Source organism: Pinus tabuliformis, chromosome 6 (assembly GCF_031772625.1).
Source record: "Pinus tabuliformis cultivar Carrire ecotype Pingquan chromosome 6, CPIR1, whole genome shotgun sequence".
In the NCBI taxonomy this organism is placed as follows: domain Eukaryota; kingdom Viridiplantae; phylum Streptophyta; class Pinopsida; order Pinales; family Pinaceae; genus Pinus; species Pinus tabuliformis.
Window position 1 is genome coordinate 1,576,132,104 of NC_142292.1, and position 6,081 is coordinate 1,576,138,184.

Here is a 6,081-nt window from a genome sequence, read left to right on the forward strand (position 1 = left end):
TTAAGTTTGTGTTTTCTTATCATGATGGTGTATTTTTCTATAGGCATAATTGAATGAAGTTGATTCTCACCAATAACTTTCATGACACTTCCTGCATACTGATTTGGTTGGTTTCATTTTGAGACATTAATTTAATCATTAATAGAATTTTGATTTTGATATTTCTTGCATTTTTCCATTGAGAACAACATTTCTACTGATTGAAAATGTTTCCTATGCACACCATCAATATCTTGCCCTTCTTCTTTAATAGATACAAAGGCAATCACAAACTAATGACAGGGGGCAACCTAGTATTTAATATTCTAAGTCACCAGTTTGCTAGGTTATAGAAACAAATAAAACTAAGAAAACACTAGCAGCTAAGAGAAAAAAAAAATTGGAAAAGGGGGGTTTAGGCTGAGAGTCCAAAGTCACAGAAAAACACTTCAAAATGAAATCCTTTGTTGATAGGCTTGAGTCCTAAAATAGACATATAATTTAAACGATTTATGGGAGCCTGGGGTCTCTCCACATTTTGCGTCTCGCATCACACCTTGTCACACTAGCTTTGACAATATTCACCCCTTAGCCACTTTTTTCATATTTCCTCTCTAATTGGGAGAAACTAGCTATCCTATTTATTCTTGGATATTGAGGGTGGGGCACTTTTCTGCTAGAAGTGCAAGTATCTAACCCTGAGTGCTTTGGACATTGTTTTGATGTGGACAGATACGAAGAATGCATAAGTGAATTACTTCTTTTTGAAATTAATGGTTGAAATCTAATAGAGGCCACATAAATATCAAATTATGACTATGATTCTAGATGTAGTAGAGGATCTCCACTCTCAATAGTTTTCATGTAGTGCGAAATGGTTATAGGCCATTGTGTGGTGATTCCTAGATGTTTGACAACCAATCTAAGTGGGATTGTAGGAGGGGTTTGGTTGAAGAATTGAGTCAAGTCCATGCAAACAACTAAGTTAAAGAATGAAAGGAGATGTGAGCCAATTGTTCCTTCTGACAAATTATATAATGTGGGGCAACCTGTATCTATTAGAGAGATCTTGATATCAAAGGGAACATGATAAGAAAACCTTCTTGAACTACAGGGAATTTTTCCACAAATAGTTGAATTATGATAACCATCTATTATAGGAACCACACTCCCCAGAATTTGTACAATTTTCTAGTTATCTAAGGACCCTTAAAGTACTATAAAGGCGAGCAACATAGACATATATAGGATAGCTGTGGAGAATTTCTATATCCAATCTCTCCAACTACTCTCATAATTGTTCATTGCTATCTTGGCGAGTGTATAACGAGGTAATAGGTTGGAAAATTTCTGATGTATTTTTGAGATTAAACTTTTTCTCAAGCATTTGTAATTGAAGGAACCCATACATATGGTAGTTGTATGCATTGGTTAAAGGCCCTCTTTATTGAGTCTATTGGTATCATACGAAGGATCCCTGACAAAACAATTATTATTAAGATAAAAAAAATGATGCACCATATAGACAACTTGTTTGCAAGATATCATGTAGTATAAATATGCGATCACAGAAGAAAGGTTTGCATTCATGTGACACATCTAGGGGGTTCCTTTGGCCATTTTAGGTTGTAGAAGATTTCTTTAGCTTTTTCTTCCCTGGATGATCTTGACAATCCATATAGTAGAAAAGGCTCTACATTACTTGGCAACATCAGTGAAGCCAAATTCCTCATTCCTACCAAGGAAACAAAAGTCCCATTTCAGTCTGGTAAGGCCTATTTTTCCCTCTCTAGGTGTTGATAATAACTTACAAGGTGGAAAAAATTTGTCAACAAACTATGCCTTCTGGAAGGGCATTAGAAAAAGGAATAAGGTGCAGTGAAATTATCTTGATGAGCCACATATTGTTCATGCTCAAAGTGGAAACTCAATCATCAATAGCCATCACATATCATACTGGTGTCATATGGAAACCTTTTCCTAATGGATCTTAAAAGAACAAAAGGGTTACAAGGATAAATTTAATTTTCCTATAAGGTCTTTATCTAGGTTTTTCAAATACAATTGGAGGTTAGTTTAGGGTCATTTCATTTGGATATGAGCTTAATATTCTATGTATTACCAACTGATCATGATTTCAAGTAAATTGCATCTTAAAACTTCTTTTAGACTTCCAACAAGACAAGCGAAGCCAATCTATTCTTGGAGTTTTACTATCAACCATGCTATTCAGGGTAATGTTAAAATCCTTTGGTGAGATTTTCAACTCAAAAATATCTCTATCAACGTGAGAAAATTTGGAAGGGACAACTTGTGAACAATGAATCAAGGCCTCTTAATTAGACTTCTCATTGAAGTGTTGGACGTGATATCAGTTTGTGGTAGGCTACAAGCTTTTGAAAAATATCTTTATTCTTAATGAGCCTACATTTCTTAGTCTGAATAGCTTTGATGCCTTCAAACTCCTTCTATTGTTGATGATCCTGAAAAAAAAGCTTGGTGCATTTATCCCTGTCCCTCAGTCCTATGGTGTTTGACACTAATTTGTACACCTTTGGTTTTTGTACCCTTAGCATTTCTTAGGACATGCCTAGATCATGGTGCTTGTTTTGCATTTTAGGATAAAATGGGTTTTCTTTTAAAGTCAATCCAACTAAGAGTAAGTATTATTATTATTATTAAAAAGACATTTATTGTTTTTGTTAGGAGTCATATTATTCACATTATTGCACAAGTTAAGAGAATTTTTAGTTTTCTCATTATTATTATTATTGTTAGCAGGATCATTAGAGAAATTATTATTAATGAGGGATTTATTATTAATTAAATTGTAATTAGTAAGAGAGTCATAATTGGAGAGGATATTATTAAAGTCAGATAAATGAATGGGGAGGAAAATAATTGGGGACATAAGGGAACACGATTAGGAATAGAAAGTGAGGAGACATAATTATAATCAATAATATTGTTAGGGTTATTTTTAGTAAATTTTTTTGTTAGTGACAGAAGAATAAGAATATTAGAATCAACACATGAGGATGAGGTGGATTTTAGGTGGGATGAATAACAAGAAAAAATCAACAATCCAATGGTGGAGGAAGACAGGTTAGAGGGGAAATCATTAGCGGAGGTATCACTTTCAATTGTTGTCAATTAAAATATGCCATCCTCCAATGAGACCTGAAATCCTGGTGGATTTATAAGTTATATAGAAAGGATCCCCAATTAGCTGTAACATAATGCATCTCAGTGAGAAAGGCGAGGGTCACTGTGGCAGCATCGGTGGCGGTGGCTTTGGCAGAAATTTTGGGGATTTTCCAAGTTTCCTAGACCCTTTTGTTGCATTCAGATTATTTGGTGGAGGGAGCTTTGGTGAAGGGGTAGGAGGATGAATCATGGTGGAGGAATTCTTCGGCCATGATCCATTTGATGATCCTTTTTTCTGGCGCCCATTTGGGGTCTTGTTCGGCCCTCCAGGCAATAGTCTATTTGGTTTCAACAGCCTTGTTGGGTTTATGAGGGGGAATATGGGCATGGGCATAGGCATGTTAGACGATGAGACATTCCCTCACCCTTCCAACGAGTTTTTTATTGATCACAGGCCCTTCAATCTGGCACAGTCGTAAGGTCGACGAGGACTTGTGATTGAGGAGTTGCCTAATGACAATGAAGCTACGATAGCCCATAGTTGAACACCTAGATGAGGAGGTAATTTCACGCGATGTAGAGGATGAATCAAGAAATATTAGACAATAATACCAATCAAATCAGAACCACCATAATTTTACTTCGCAGTCATTCAGCTACTATAGATCTACAATTTATGGGCCCAAAGGTGTCTATTATACTTCTTCATTTAAAAGGAGGGTTGGTCCAAATGGGGTGATGGAAGTGGAACATCATGAGAAAGATAACTCTAGTAGTATTGAGAATAACAGAGTTGCTTGGGAAATTTTTGACAAGATTCATGTTGTGTATAAGAAACAAAGTGCAGATGGCAAGGAGAATACTGTAGAGACTCTACACAACTTGACTAAAGAGGAAACTATCAAATTCAATGAAACTTGGGAAACATATGTAGCAAGTTCTCTCACTATATCAAGAAGTAGATCAAGGATGTTGGAAGGCATCGGGTAGTGGATCATCTAGTAGGCCTCAACTTCGCATGCCATCTAATGAAGGTCATTCATATGCACAGCCTAGACTTAGGCGATATTAAGATCTTTTCATATGCACAACACGTAGCCTCACCCTCTCGTGTTTCAAAGCTTGCAAGAGTCAACTTCACAGGTTTTTCAGCATGATATGATTATTCTTTACCTTGGTAATCAATATTTCCATCTAAGTCTCATCCATGATTTTATTGTTATAACTGACAGGAAATTAAGTTTGAACCTTGTGTTATGCGTGAGCGTATTGACAAGAGAGTTCCTTTCCGAAATAGCTAGGTGAATCTTTTCTATGTCATATCATGTCTTCTTTTGATTTATTTTTATTGCTGGATGTTTATGTTTAGATATTTTCTATTTGTATTTTTTATACAGTGCTATGATATATCTTGAGCTCTATGCTTTTTATTTTACCATAATTCTGTAGCTTTTTTAGTAGCTGCATGTACATGTATACCTTCATTTTGTCATCAATCTGCAACACTATAATTGCTTGTGCCATTTAAATTTTTGTGAACTCAAATATAACAACCCTCTTATTAATGTTGCAGATTGAAGATGGAGATATTATTTTCTTTCAGAGGGCTCTCTCAACAGATGAGGAGGAACGGTATCGATATCCACATGTGCGGTTATTTTTGGAGTATGTGCGTAACAGACAGGTAAAATACCCTTTTACTTCAATATTAAAATATATGTAGCATTTCAAGTAAAATAAATGAGAAGGATTGCAATGCAGAGAAAAATTTATGTTTATTCCATGGATGAAATTATAGTATTTTTGTTGGTAGTTGTTTCCCTTTGCAACAGTCTGAATATAGGTTTGCAAAATTCTTTTAATCTAAAAAAGTCAGCTAGGTTCTTTTCTAATTAGTAGTTTCGCTGTAAGTCATTTTTTGTTCTTTGTATCTTTTGGGCTATTCTTTTTGTGATTCAAATAGTAAATACCTCTTGGGTTCGTGTGGTAAAAAAAATGGAAGGCTTTGGAGTAAACATAAGGGAGATTGAAGGTACACCAAAGATTCAAGAAATTTCCAAAAACAACCAGAATGTAATATATTTATGACTTTCTTCTTGTGTTTGTACATATAGCTGGCGCTATTTGATAAATATGGATTTCTTCTTCTCCATGTTTTGTTAGCTTTAGGTTTTGTATGTACTATTGGGAGATGACTTTTGCAATCCTAGCCCAAATACTTTTGGGGTCAAATTCAAATTATTTCAATGTCTAAAATGTTGCCTTTGACACTTCTTGAGAAGTTGAAAAATTCAAAAATGGGGGTGATCCTATTTTGGTCCAACTTCAACTCAAAAATTGTTTTGAGAATTTTTTTTGCATTGATAGAAACATTGCTTTATCCAAATGTTGTAACTCTAAAACAATTATCTGGGTTCTTCTCTAGCGTGATTTGTAGTTTTTCAGTAAGTCTTTTTTTTTCTTTGAGTCTTTTGGGCTTTAGTAAGCCAACTGTGAAATTATGATCACTGTTGCAATTTCTGGTTATTATTCTCCTATCTTTTTAGAGTATTTGTCAATTGCAATTACTGTGGAAAATACTAAATAAAACACAACTGCATCTTCATGAAAAAATGAATATAGGAACTGAGAAATATATGCACACACACAAATATAGAACACCGGTATTTTTGAACAAATGTCCCTGGAAAAACCCTAAAGGGAAAAATAGTTGGTAGATGAGGATTTTATTATTAAAATTATTTAGGAAAAATAATATTACAACTATTTTCTTGACAATGGAAAATCTACCCCAAAATTATTTCTTCACTTTTGCAAGACTCCTCAAACCTCTTGGACACTATTCGACCCACCAGAATCAATTCGGGCTCCCTCTGAAGGTGATTTTGACTTCCACCTGTGGCCCAGGATGAGAAACTTGACCCTCCTTTCTAATCACACTGGCTAGGAAAGGAG

At 34.9% G+C, this 6,081-nt stretch overlaps 1 pseudogene; it reads left to right on the top strand.

The window, feature by feature from the left end:
- Positions 1-3,218: 3,218 nt before the first annotated feature.
- LOC149264815 (uncharacterized) lies at positions 3,219-4,198 on the top strand (annotated as a pseudogene).
- The last annotated feature ends 1,883 nt before the right edge of the window (positions 4,199-6,081 follow it).